The following is a 14,769-nucleotide window of genomic DNA, read 5'->3' as shown; positions in this document are numbered from 1 at the left end:
GATAAGTTGACCTGAGGCAGTCCTTCCAAATTCTTATTCCCCTATTGTTCTGGTCTACCAGGTTCCCAGTGCATGAGGTGGGCTCCTCTGGGAGCTGCATCAAGTCACAGGGACCATGACCTTGGGAACCTCTTTAGAAGGCAGAAGTGGGAGGATGGAGTCACACTCTGAAGTTGGGTGCTTGATGTGAGGCAGCCCAGGCCACAAGAAACTCTTGTCCATGGGTGCAAATTCAGGAACTGACCTAGTGCCCATGTGATGAAGCTGACACGGGAGCATGAGGAGAGCTTGGCAAGCCCGGCCGAAGGAAGCAGATCTTGTGTTGCATCTGTGAGCCCTCTTTGAAGCTGAGCAGGCTGGGAAGATGCTAATAATAAAGTATTAACCATCAGTGATGGAAAACAACGTCCTTGCTGTCACCATCTGGGCCACATTCTTGGCCACATGCTAGTGTACTCATGGCAAGGGCCTTGGCAGCCTTGGTTCTGTTTCAGTAGCATAATTTGAGTTTGGGTGTGAGAAAAAAGAAAGAAAACAACCCAAAGAGAGGAAAGAGCTCTTCAGGGCAAACGTGAAGCTGAAGCGTTTAGCATCAAATGCCTTTTGAAAGCAGCTGTGGAGCCTTGATCTCAGATAAATAAAAGCTGGTTTGATGCTGGAGAGCCATGCTGTTCCCATCTTGCCAAACGCTTCCCAGACCACCTGTCCCTGCAGGGCTGGGCTCTTACAGAGCTGCTGGGAGCTGTCATGGTGCCGCACGTGCTGGTGGAACAGCTCAGTCCATCTCCAGGATCCTGATGCTCAGCCTGGGCTTGGAGCAGGGCTCAGGGTGCCATGGGGAGGTGAAAGCCCTCAAGGGCTTCTTTCTCTCCCTGGAGAGCTTAGAGACCTTTTCACCTGGTGGTTTATCCTCACCCTTTGTGAGGCTTTGAGGATTTTTGAGTGGGAGGCAGCTGTGAGAGTCTGGTTGGCAGGAGATGTGCGCTGCCTGCCTCCTGGTTAGTACGAAATGGAGGCTGTGGTTTTGGGTTGGTGCAAGGTCTGAAGCATCTGAGTGAAGGGAGTTAGAACCAAAGCGGGCCCTGAAGTGTTTGTGCTCAGTGCTTGAACAGAATGAAGAAGAGCTTGAGCAGAAAACATCTGGAACAAGATCAGAAGGCAGACCAGCTCCTAAACAAAGGAGGTACATGACTTGGAGGAGAAAACAGACATGTAAATGGATATGGGGTGAGGGCAACGGCAGGTTGGGTTTCCATGGATCTCATTTGTCTTCTTTGTGCTGCAGCTGTCTAAAGTAAATGCTGGAAGGCTGTGGTGTGCCAGTACATGCCGGGGCCATTCATCATGGGCTCTGCTGTCAGCTGGGACAAGTCCATGACGAGCAGAAACTTCCAGCTATCCAGAGCGGCTCTGCCTTGTCTGCATCACCAGTTTTGAGGATGCAGCGTTTCCCGTACTGCATGCAGGAGAAAGCAGGGAGAGAACAACCTCTTTCAGCAGGACATTAACCTCCTTCAAATGTGACCCTGTGATCTTTTTCTACAAGGGCTCTGGCTTGACTTCAGGAGGTTCATTGCTCTCCCTGCTCCCAGAACTCAGCTCAGTCTGGGAAGGAATTTCGCCTGTTTCGGGTCTCGTCCCTCATAGGGTATTTCTGGTTGCACTCACACAAACCTTCTCGGTCACTACTTTCCAGTTTGAACAGTCCCAATCTGCTCAGCATTACTTCTTCTCTTCCAGAAGCTGCTCTCCTGTTCTGGACAGTGTGTGTGAAGATGGAGGGCAGGAGTTCTGCAATGATTTGGTATGGATCTGCTACAAAGGGTTTTCTCCGAAAGTCAGGGGGTCGAGGCTGGGTACAATTCTGGTCTGAAAAGAGCCTTCAGCTCCATGCAACGCCTGTGTGGGCCATCAGGGACAGCACGGGCAAAGAAATGGAAAGTGAAAGTTCCCAAGTGAGCCTTTTTCTCAGCTGCTTGCAAAGGGAGCTGGAGGAGGCCACGGTGGCTGGGTCATTGGGGGCTTCCCCATGCAGCAGAGGGGTCTGTACTGCCCCAGGGTCAGCATCTTCCTTCCCAGCCTTCCTGTGGGATCCTTCTGTCCAAAGATTTCCAGGCAGAGGACAACTCGGGCCAGGAAAAAGCCATCAAAGAGAGTGAAGAGAGTGTAGCCTGCGGGGGCAGAGCTGTCAAGAGCGCAAAGGCAGCAGAGGGCAGGGGTGGCTTGGGAAGCCTTTGAAGCAGTGTACCAGGCTGTTATTCCTACCAGGGCACAGCAGCAAAGAGCGGAAAACCCCTGGCTGGCTCTTCTGTGACTGATAAGGCAGGCTGGGTCCATGCCCTGCCAAGGTAGGACTTGCTTGTAGATCCTTTTCTACAGGAAATGGAGGGGACAGTCATCAGGACAGCAGTCAGATAGATGGGAAAAGAAAAGTTGGCTAGATCCTTCCTTCAGGCAGGTCCAAGCATAGCCAGGTCCCTAAACTGCATGGTGAAGCTGTTGGGAGATCCTGGGCAGCAGGTCCAGGACTTCTTATCTGCAGGCTGGAAGATAACATTGAAGCCTGCTAAACCTCTGAGCTCCTCTCCCCATCCTAATGCTGTCACAGAGCCCTTAGAAGTTCACTGCCCTCCCTGTAAACCCTGGAGGTCTTTTAAAAGCTCTTCCTGCTTCAGGGGGGCTGAACCATGAGCCCCTTCAATTTTGGTCAGAAGCATCTTCCTTGCAGTGCACTGCAGTGCTGCGTGGGCCAACCCAGCGGCTCCTGTGCTAATGTTGTCCTCAGGCCTGACACGAGCTGTGTCCATCCCTGTGATGATCAGGTTGCAAGTTCAATGCAAAAGGAAGTGCCCTTTTCACAGTCTCTGTAGATGAGTAATAGAAACCTGCTACACAGGGCACTGGAGGGGCTCAGCCAGGGGCTGGACATCCCATGACAGTTGGGTGCACATGGGTCCCATGCAAGGTCCACCTGAAGAAACTCCTGTGTTAGTGACTGCTGGGTGCTGGGAAGGGGTGAAAAGGAAGGATGACTGTGGTTTTCTCTGTTTGTTGTGCTTTTTCTTATCTGTCTAGTAGTGGTCTCAGCTGGAGAGAGAGCAGAAAGCCTCTGTCCTGATCCATCACTGCTGTTTTTGGACTGTCCCCTTTGCCCTTTGCACTGCTGAATTTCCCCTGGTATCTATTACATCCGCTTTTTTCTGAAAGGCATCTTGTCGCTCCTCTGAATCATCAGAGAGTGTCATTAACCTGCTCCCACCTTCCATGTTGATGTCCCATGACCAGCCCCATGGGATGCCAGGGCAACTTGCCAATGGACTGAGCCCTGTAGACACTGCTCTTTCAAAACACTCTGCTTGCTGCAGCCACCCCTCCCACCCTGGGATAAGGGATATCATGAAAGGTTTTTCCTTGCCCTTCATCCCCAGGAGGTCTTCACCTACCTAGCTTTTGTCACATCCTGAGGAAGCGGCTGCAGATGGAGGAGCTGTAAGCGCTATTCAGGAGGGAGCGTGCCGGTTCTTTGACCTCCTGTTCTGCAGGAACAAGAGTTCTCCTGGCTCCCTGCCCTGCCCTAGCAATGCTTAACCGAATGTTCCTGCCTCCCCGAAAAATCCCGGCCAGCAGAAAAAGGCAGCCACCCACCGGGAATGGATAAGGAAGGCACTGCCGAGCCTCTTCTTGTCTTTGTTGGGGCAGGCAAAGTCCAAGGCTAGCTGTCACATGGAGCCGTTCCCGGCTGTGGGTGTGTGCCAGCACATCCCGGAGACTCACAGGAACTGTCAGCAGAGAAAAACAAATTGGAGAAAACTTTGCCTGAGGGGACCCAGGGTATCCCAGCGCTCAGGACACTATACATGAGGTTGGGTGGTCTTTTTGTGCGCTCCCTGCAGCGTTCTCTGCTTGCCGTGATGGACCCCTCCATGTCCCTACAGTGCCAAAGTGGTCAGGTCCCAGCTGCCCAGGGAGGTTGGTTGGGGACAGATCTGGTACAGCGTTTGTTGAGAAGAGCAGACCACATCTGGTGCTGACTGTGGAGTGAAAAACTAATGGATCACTCCACTCAGTTTTAAGTATTTTGTGGCTTGGTTGTTGTTTGCCTTTTTGTTTTGTTTTGTTTTGTTTTGTTTTACTTTAAAAGGAGAGTAATTTATGGGGACAGGGATTCCTGGGGTGAACATGCCAAGCTTTAGACATAGGCACAAACTAAGAGGCTGCTCCAAGAGATTCCTCCCCTCCATCTGCATCTCTCATGGCCACCGTTGCCGCATCCCAAACATCATTTGAAGAGGGGTAACAGGATTCCTTGTAATCTTGTGGACACCTCTTGTCACCAGCTTGTCCCCCAGCCGAGAAGCAGCCCCAGTGGAACAGATTGCCATCTCTTGTGTAGGAGAGTTTATCAGGCAGATGTGGTTGCAGCTCTAGGCTCCAGGAGCACGTGGGTTGTGGGAAAATGATCCTGCAGAGCTCAGCTCCACAGTGACAATGGGCTCATCCTTCTGCTCTGGCCCTGACATGCTCTGTGCGGGTCACTCACTGTCCCTCTCCTCCTTTCCTGTGTAACAGAGTGATCGATCAACTCTTCCACTTATTGCCTGCCTCTCTGTTTAAATGAAATTGTAAGGTCTTCGGGGTTCAGTGTAGGTCTGAGTCTCTGGACACCACCTGTAAGAGTCATGGTTCCTGCGTGCCTTGGACAGGGCTGGCACGTCCCTCTGGGCTGAACATTGATGCTTTTGCAGTGTGCGGGAAACCCAAGACATGATGCTGAGTGCTGGCACTGGCTGTGGCAAATGCTTCAGCGCTCTCCTTCCCTCTCTACTGTCCTAAAATCCCAGGAGAAGACTGTGACAGTCCTCCCAGCCAAAGGAACCCTGCTTCGGTCATGTAACACTTGTCTTTGCTGGAGATGCTATCCCAAGGACTCTGACATTCAGCACTGTTAGATGTCTCTCCTGAGGGCCAAGAAGAAAGGCATTTTCCTAAATATTCTTAAATATTTTTATCTGTGGCTATAAAAATAAAATTCTGAATCTAACTAGATTAAAAAATCTCCAGCACAACTAAAATGGAGAACTTAATAGTCATTGTCCTTCAAGATTTAGAAGTATGCATCCACAGCTCCTAGATACTGTCATGTCTCTGTGTTTTTGTGGTAAAGGATCTCACAATCACTCTGCCTTTGGTCTCCACCCTGCAGCTGAAGTTGCCCACATTTTCAGAGACATTTGATATACACTAACCACTGATTGGAAGGAAGTGCAGGCTTGGTTCCAAATTTCTGTGGTCTGGGATATTGTATCTTTGGACAATGCCCTCAGACACACAGTGTGAATTTTGGGGTTGTCCTGTGCAGGGACAGGAGTTGGAATCGATGATCCTTGTGGGTCCCTTCCAACGCAGGACATTCTATGATCCTGTGTGCTAGGATGAGCCCACAAGCCCTTCTCCCTGTAGCTCCCTTCTCATACCAACAGAGCAAGGAGAAAACATCTCCCAAACCTCCATCAGCACCAGCAGTGGCTGGAGGGAGGCAGAGGGAGCTGAGCTGAGGGAGACATCCACATGTGCCCTGCTGCTCACAGTAAAGGATCTTGCACAGCACACCACGAGCATGGGAGGAAGCCAAAACCTCCATCCTCGTGGGTATCTGTTATTCTTTTTTAACCTCCCATGTAAACCTTCATCAGTTCAGACCTGACATCACATCAGTGCTCCAGGCACATTCCGTCGTGCCATTCCCTGGCTTTATCCCTGCTGACACCCTGAACCTACACTTCAGCCTCCCAGCATGCCTGACCAGTTGTCAAAAGGTTGTGCATGGCCCATTATACCCCTGCGAGGACACTGAAAGCCACCTGATTTACAGCTAGCCTGCCCAGCCTGCCACAAGTGCATGCCAGTGAATGCTTCATAGCTTATCAAGGATGTTTTCCAGTGAGCTCTGAGCCGCACACATCTCATGCCTCACACCAGCACCATTCACCTCTGCAGTGAAATAAGCTGCTGATTACGCAGCGGTAGATTAAAGAGTTTTTAATATCTTTATTGGGTACAAGATACACAAATCTAGCCTGGTAGCTGTCCTCAAGGAAAAAAAAGTGAAGGTGAATTGAAATGATCAAGGGAGAACTCAGTGCTTTACCCTCCTTTTTACAGTCTGCTCAGGTTTGCAGATTACGCAGCCCTGAGTGTATTTGCGTAAACATTCACAGTGATAGGACGCAGGTTCATATCCTTGAAGGGATGCTTGCAACCCCCATGTCTCAGCCTTGTCCTCTCTCTTTTTGCATCGCCCATGCTAATTTGTTCTTTGCCACTGATGGAGAGGCTCTCTATCACTGCGCATCCTGTCTCCTGGCCCCAGCAGTGAGCAGAGGGGCCATGGGGGTTGTATTGTCTCCTTGCTGTGCATGGCAAAACTGAGGAGCACAGGAGAGATGTGTGACATCCAAAGTCCAGATCCTAGAGGCACCAAGAGGTTGGGCTTTCCTTGATGAGACAGGAGTGAAACCCAGCAGCTGGCTGGGCAGCCCCCCTCCTTGCACCTCAGGGGGTTTCTGCTGCTGCCCATCATCCCAATACCCAGCCTCCTTGTATGCAACTGTATTTTTATTTTTCTTTTTTTTTTCCTTGAATTTCAGATGCCAGCTAAGCTTTGAGGAAGGATACGGGAATTATTACACTGGGGAATCACAGCAGCGGTCGCTGTGGGCTGTGCTGAAGCCTGTGCAAAGGGAACTTGCACTTCCCTTTGCAGCTGGTGCCCCAGTGAAGACAGGAGATCCTCTCTGGGGTTTTTCCTTCGAAGTGGCTGCCCACAGGAGGAAATGAAAGTACGACCCTTCAGGCATCAGTACCCTTCCTTTGGGATACAGACCCCGGTCAGCTCTTACATGTTTTATGTGTTTCCAGCTCTGCAGAGCAGGGAGAACTACAGCGGTGAGGCAGGGTCTGCAGATCACCTGTCAGGTCTTCACCATGGACCCTCTGGCCACAGCTTAGCAACTGCAACATGTAAAGGACCATGATGCAAAAGGATAGAGAAAGAGTTTATCGACTGCAGAACATGGGCCTGGGGCAGAGCCAATGTGCTTATGCAAGAGGAACAAACGAACACAGCTAAAATCCCACAGAAAGTGGAGGCCACTAACTCAGCTCCTTCATCTTTCCTCCACTCTGAGGCTTTGGTCTCTGCTGGGTTCCCCTTCTGTCAGGCCACAGCAGGCTGCCATGTCGGCAATGCTGGCACACCAATTGTAGAGTGATTCCTGCCATTTATCCTCACAAAGGGGTCCATCACTCAGCAGTTATCTTTAGCCACACCACAGGCCAGAGCCTGAACTTCTCCAGTGTCCCACTGTCCCCTGAAAACACAGGGGTGCCCGCTGCAGGACAGCAAGCCTGAGTGGGTGACAGTAACTGCAGCAAATGTCCCCTTGCACTGGAACTCGCTCAGCATCCCTCCTAGTGGAGTTTGGCCCAGGTTCACTGTGGCAGCTAACCCCAAGGGCTGGCACCATTCCCAACAGGCAATTTGGGTGCAGCCAAGATGAGCTTTTAACTTTGGTTTCTCCACGATGCTTCTGCTGGGGCTCTCAAGTGTGTCATGGTGTGTTACTTCCTTTACTTCCCTAGAGAGCAAGGTGAAATGGGCCTGAAGAGGCTCACCCCTTGCTCTGCATGTAGCAAAAGCATTTCTCCAGCACTCTTAGGTACCTTGCTTCCTAATGCCTCTCATCCATAATCTGTTGGGGGATCTGAGCTGGCACAAAGTGGGGCACACAGCCCCACATCCCCCTCATGCAGCCCCAGTACAGCCCCTTTTCTCTGCCACCACTGCCCCATATCATGCACGTGGCCAAGACTCCATGAAGGACCACAAAGACAGAGGTGCAGGTCCTTGCCTGGAGTAGCTCAGTGCAGCTCCACCAGTATTTTTGAAGCATCAGCAGCTTCATGCTAGAGGTTGTTCTTGCCTGGCAGCACCAGGCGAGGAATGTGGATGGTGTCACCCTGCTGCAGGCAGGAGCGGGTATGGCTGGCCAGTTTGCTCCAGATCCCCTGGCTTGCTGGCTAGGTTGGGACCGCTTGGCACCATCACTGGGCCCTTGTGGCTAGGAAGGCCAATGGCATCCTGGGGTGTATCAGAAGGGGGGTGGTTAGTAGGTCGAGAGAGCTTCTCCTCCCCCTCTACTCTGCCCTGGTGAGACCCCATCTGGAATATTGTGTCCAGTTCCAGAAGGACAGGGAACTGCTGGAGAGAGTCCAGCACAGAGCAACAAATATGATTAAGGGAGTGGAGCATCTCCCTTATGAGGAAAGGCTGAGGGAGCTGGGGCTCTTCAGCTTGGAGAAGAGGAGACTGAGGGGTGACCTCATTAATGTTTATAAATATGTAAAGAGTGAGTGTCACAAGGATATAGCCAGGCTCTTCTCTGTGACAACCAATGATAGGATGAGGGGCAATGGATACAAACTGGACCACAGGAGGTTGCACTTAAATTTGAGAAGAAACTTCTTCACAGTGAGAGTGTCAGAGCCCTGGAACAGGCTGCCCAGGGAGGTTGTGGAGTCTCCTTCTCTGGAGACATTCAAACCCGCTTGGACACTTTCCTGTGTAACCTCATCCGGGTGTTCCTGCTCTGGCAGGGGGACTGGACTGGATGATCTTCTGAGGTGCCTTCCAATCCCTGACATTCTGTGATTCTGTGATTCTGTGATGAAAGCAAGGTCCAGCCTTCACGGATCTGAGATGGGAGCAAAGCAAGGCCGGGGACCAAGGGGGTGCCTGTTGCTCATGGTGGCATGTTGCCTTTTAGAGAAGACCAGCCAGCATGAAAAACCCAGAACCTTGAGCCTACAGGTGAGGGCCAGAACCTATCCCAGGATCTGGACTGGAAAGCTGGATCAGGGACATGTCAAGGCAAGTATGTGACAACCTCAACCAATGGCACTTGCCCATCCCTTGATGTCCTCAGGTCAGGAGCGAGGTGGCATCAGCAGTCAGGGATGGGTTAGTAGAGCAGGGTGATGTTTAGCCTGGGGCTACTAGAGTGGTCTCTTATGCTGTGGCTCTGCAGGCACACAGGCTGTACAGACAAGTATCTCCCACCTAGGTCGAACGGTCCTGGATCTGTAAATCCCACCTTCAAGACCGATGCAGCCACACCTGTGCTGAACTGCTGGTCTGCTGCCTTCTGAGGCTGTGAGTTTGACAAGGTGACGGGAAAGCCTCAAGCCACAGGGCTGCACCAGAGCCCACACCAGCCTTTTTGTCACTGCTTCTGTTCCGATCCCACATCCCCAGGCATCGGCACGTGCCAACACAAGGGCTGGCAGGGAGCCCAGCGATGCCGGGGAGCACCAGAAGGGCTTCCTACCTGCTCTGCTCACGGCTCAGGGGCTGTCACAACGGGTCAGTGGCTCAGCGCCCTGAGCCATACACCGCAGACCAGCTCCCAACAACTCCTTCAGTTTCTGTTCCCTGGTCACCCTCTTCCTTTCATTTTTCCCTTTGACTATAAATAGCCCCAAGAGGGACTTCCCAGCCCTCATGGAGGAAGAGGCATTAATCTCTTCCTGAAGGAAGAGGCCAGGGTGTCTGAAGAACCCTTCTCACCCAGACGTAAATGGTGTCAAACAATGTCCCCGGGCAGGAAACCCTGGAGGCAGCAAGGGCTGGCAGCAGCAGGGCTCCTGACAGCTCTTTGGAGGAAATACAGCTGCTCCTTAATGCTTGGGGGGACTGCTGTTTGGAACCCAGCCATTGGGGTTCCCTGGTGCTCCCCCAGAAGCACTGCTGAGCTCTGGAATCCAGGTTTGCCACAAAAGCAGTCAGCATGCAGTTGAATGGCCAAGAGCCACTGTGAGGGACTCTGAGCAGTGTTTTGAGTGGGATTATTTACTTCTCATTCTGCACCTCTGTGCTGGAGGCAGCTGCTGTCCTCTCTAGCCACCCAGGCCTTCATTTCAGAAACAAAACCCCTCTCTGAAGAGAATGTCTTCTTCTACCAGGTGAAGCTACCTACACAGTGGTCTGCAGAAAAATCTGCATTCAGGGTCTTTACCCTCAGCTGGTGCCAGGAGTGGGTGATCCTGTAGTGCCTGGGATTGTGCCCTTGCACAGACCCTCTCCTCCACACCTGAGCCAACACACTTCTCTCTCAACATTGTCTAATTGGCTTGATTTGTCTGTATTAAACATTTGCTGTTCACAGTTAGCTCCTTCATTAGCCATGACGCATCATGTTTAATCACACAGCAACATTGCAGCGGTAGCAAACCCAGCAGCAAACGCTCAGGAAAACTCTGTGCAAGGTTAATATATAGAGCATGAGAAAATCTGCGGCTGAATTCAGACAAACATACACAGGCCTGGAAATACATGTGAGCTGGCAGAAGATCTTAGACAAGCGTGCACATCCACCTGCACAGCCTTCATCTCTGCCTCCTTTATTTATACCCAATGTAATGGCTTGCCCGTGGACCTGGGGGCTTGCAGGGAGGAATGAGCACACACTGGGCTTGCAAACCACAGTGCAATTAATTCTCAGTAAAGCTTCTGAGTTTCACTTTGTAGCTATGGCAATTCAAGGTGCTACCCAGGGTTAAGCAGATGCCTGTCCTGCATGCCCAGCGTGCTCAGCCCCACCAGCACGGGGCAAGGGATGGGTCTCCTGGTACAGGAGCAAAACCAGGCAGATGGAAAAGGAAAACAACTTTTAAAATGACAGAAAAAAACAAGATGAGGAGCACTCCAAGGGTCCCTGCTGCCCCCAGTCCTGCTCCCCAGCAGGGTCAGACCCTTCACCCCCAGGGCTTCACCCTAGCAAAGGGTTTTCTCAGCCTCCTCTCCCATGGAAGGCACTTAATTCCTCGAAAGGCTGTTTTGAAGGCAGTGTTTGCCATCTAGTGGGAAAACAGGGTTTGGGCAGCCCTCTTTCCTGCTCTGGGACTGTGGAAGGACGAGGCTCCGAGTTGTTTTGGCAGCAGTTGGGGGGTGATGCGCCCACCAGCCCATAGCCAGGCAAGAGGGCTGCCCAGACCCAGCTCCAGGGAGGAGAGAAATTGTGAGAGGTGTTGCTGGCTCATCCTCCTGCAGACCTTTGCCTTCCTCAGGCAGCTCACTGTACTCTTTGCAGACAGCCGTGGAGCGCAGATCCTCAGCACAAGCTCTCGGTGTGGTCCCTGCCTGAGCTGGTGCCCAGCATTTGTGGGAAGCTGAAGTGTTCTGGAGTCAGGGAAAAAGGGCCATGTCCTGGATAAATGGTGCCTTCAAGGCCAGCCTGCCCCTGGAGACTGGTGCCATGCAGGCTGGCATCCTCCCAGGCATCACTGGCTTCTAGGTCAGTGACCTCTTGGGGACCTGTGCCTTCCAGGCTGGCATCCTCAGCACACCCCTGGCAATCAGCACCCTTCCAGGTCAGCATCTTTCTGACTATTGATGCCTTCCAGGTCAGCATCCTCGTGGGCACCAGTGATATCCACATCACCAGATCTTCCTGAGGATTGGTCAGCATCCTCCAGGAGATCCCAGGTGTAGACACAGATCTGGCACTTTTAGCACCTTACAACTTCCAGAGCCATCAGCGCAGAGGTGACCATGCCAGTGCCCTGCATGTATGTGGAGCTTAGCTGCTACCAGATCTAGTGGATCTCCCAGTGTGGACCAAAGGCTGGTAGTTGCTTGTATGCTGGGAGGCCTTCATGTGTTGGAACCCTGCAAAGCCACGTGAAACTCCCAACATCACATTTAACTCTGGCTCATCATTTTCAAGATGAAGAGAAAGGCCCTGCTGTATAGGGTTATCTGCCTGCACAGTGTCTGCTCCATGCATTTCTGGAAACCTGAGTAGTGCTGGGGTCCCTCAGCTTGTTGAGGAACTCCTGTGAGCCATGCTGTGCATGGTCTCTCCCTGCAGGCAAAGCATCTGATGTGACAGTGGACACAGGGGGACCACGAAGTGCAGCTGGTGAGAGGAGAGCAGGTAGGGAGGCTCCCTGTCCCTCCCCAGGGAAGGTCCCAAAGTATGTCCTGCTCTGTTTCAGTCCCCACAGTTCTTTAGGCAGCCGGAGGAGATCTTGTTTCTGCCATGGGGAAGGGAGGAGGTCATCTCTGAGCAAGTGACATGGTAGCATTGAGGACATGTGGTCCTCATGCTGCACAGCGGAGATGTGTGCACAGGAAACAGGCAGCGGGCACTGTTGTGAAAACTGACATGACTGCATGTGTCCCCCTGACCCTGACACTTCATGTCAGGCACACAAAACAACAGGAACAACAGGGCTGTTTGCAGTGCAAAAAAAAAATAAGCTGGTAGGAAAGTCCTGGGCTTGGTAAGTTCATCCAAAGCCCTGCTGCTGCTTTAAGAGAGAGCAGCCGTTTCCTGAGAGCATCACGAGCAGCAGTGCTTGGTTATGGCTAAGCTGCTGGCTTTAGCCTCCCAGCATCTCTGTGGCCACATGCTTGGTGTTTCTTGGCCATGAAACACTGAAAGCATCCTGGAGGCAGGGACAGGGCCAGCCCCAGCAAGCAAAGAAAGAAATAACCCCTTGCTGCAGGGAGAAGCCTATGATGAAGCAACAAGAAGAGATGCCTCGGATCTCTTCATTCCTGCATCTATTTGGGTTCCAGCACATCTGGCCTGGCAGGTGATGTCTCCACTTCTCTCTTTCGGGAAAGAGTGGGTGATGGGCAAGAAGTTTGCAGGCCTATGGCCGCTAGAAAGGGAGGCAGATGAAGAACAGGGAGAATGGGTGATCTCAGAGGTCTCCAGTGGGCTGGGGGCTTGCATCATCCAGCAAGATCCCAGGCAGAGCTACAAAGATGCTGAGGGGTCTGGAGCATCTTTCTTATGAGAGACTGAGAGAGCTGGGTCTGTTCAGCCTGGAGGAGAGAAGGTGAGAGGGGATCTCATCAATGTTTATAAATATATGAAGGGTGGGTGTCAAGAGGATGGGACCAGACTCTTTTCAGTGGTGCCCAATGATAGCATGAGGGACAACGGGCACAGACTGAAGCACAGGAGGTTCCACCTGAATATGGGGAGAAAATCCTTTGCTTTGAGGATGCCAGAGCACTGGAACAGGCTGCCCAGAGAGGTTGTGGAATCCCCTTTTCTGGAGACATTCAAACCCGCCTGGACACCTTTCTGTGTGATCTGCTCTGGTGAACCTGCTTTCGCAGGTGGGTTGGAATAGATGATCTCCAGAGGTCCCTTCCAACCACAACCATGCTGTGATTCTGTGATCCCATGTGCAGGTGAGATGAAAGCTATGGTCAGGCTGAATGCTGAGTACTGTTTTTTTAAAGCATTTGTGTTTGTATTCAGTGGCCCTGGGGCAGGATCCCCACTGCTTCTTCACCCCCAGTGCTGGGACAACGTGAGATGGAAGCAGCTCCTCAGGGGGATGCAGCCCCTCTGGAGATGCAGCCCTTGACACTCTCAGGACCTCCACCAGTAACAATTCAGGCTTTGCCTCCTGTCAGCTGTGATGCCACTTCCATGGGGATGGAGTGTGTGGGTCACACCTGGGACTGTTCCCAAACACCATCCCTGCTCTGTCCCTGGGCGTCCCTTTGCCAGCCTCACACACTCGGCTTCTCAGCTGTCTTCACAAGTCATTTCCTGCATAATGAGCATCTTTAATGCTTAGGATGGTATTTGGGTGTCCAAACTGCCTATCCATCCACTCATCCACGCGTCCATCTGTATATCCATCCCCATCTCCCTCTGCCAACCGATTCATGCATCCAGCTATACATCTCTACTGCTTCTTCCCTCAATCCTTGCATCCTTCCCTCTCTTCTGAACCACTGGCTGTACATGTACCCATTCCTTTCTCCCATGCCTGGTGACATATATATGTTTTGTGCCTTCCACAATCTTCCAGAGTTGCTTTTACTTCTTTCCTTGGCTCAGGATGTGGCAGAGAAAGAAGCAGGAGCAGCAATGAGAGGTAAGTTGAGACTGTTTTGCTTCACAGTCCTGTACAATTTGCCTCCTCCCCTGCAAAAGGCAGGCTGATCCTGGCAGTGAGGCAGGGAGAGGAGGAGGCTGGGCCCAAGAGCCAACCCAGATATTTGGCAGGGTCAGTGGCAGTCAGGCAGCCCAGACACCGCTGCACAACTGTCCACAACTGGTGGCCCACCACAATGGCTTTGGCCCAGGCTGTTGCCTTCCCAAACAAGCCCTGCACACAGCTGGTGCCCAAGAGATGCTCCGGATGGGGCCACCCTGTGCTGGATGGAGACAGAGGGCATGGACACCAGCATTTCTACACCCCAGTACTGAGAACCTTCCCCTGGCATGTGGCATTGCCTGCCAGAAATTTTGGGCCCCCAGCAGGACCCGAGCCATGTTCTTCTGCGCTCTTCTCCCACTGGGCTTGGGCTGGTGCCTGTCCCATGCCAGGGAGCTGGACCCATCCCTGCTCCTCGCAGAGGCAGCCCACAGGCTGCTTCACCCTGGCACAGGCTCAGCATCCCCAGGCCTGGCTCATACAAGCTCCTTTCCTGTGATCTTGGCACATCATCCGCCCTGAGGAGGGTGGGATACAGCAACAAGGCAAGTTTGGAAGTGCCTCTGCCTACTGCGGGCAGGGTGCGTCCAGGCAGGGCTCCAGCCTGCAGCAGGAAGCCTCCTGCTCGCCGGGCAGCTGCACAAGCCACCGAAGAGCCCAAGCCCCGGAGGAAGTGCCCTGGCCCCGCAGTGGGACAGGGAGGTGCCGGCACTGGGCCTGCTCTCATGGTCCCTTCCTGTT

The sequence above is a fragment of the Columba livia genome, chromosome Z (assembly GCF_036013475.1).
Source record: "Columba livia isolate bColLiv1 breed racing homer chromosome Z, bColLiv1.pat.W.v2, whole genome shotgun sequence".
NCBI lineage: Eukaryota > Metazoa > Chordata > Aves > Columbiformes > Columbidae > Columba > Columba livia.
The sequence above is the reverse complement of the archived record's forward strand: the minus strand, read 5'-3'. Positions refer to the sequence as shown.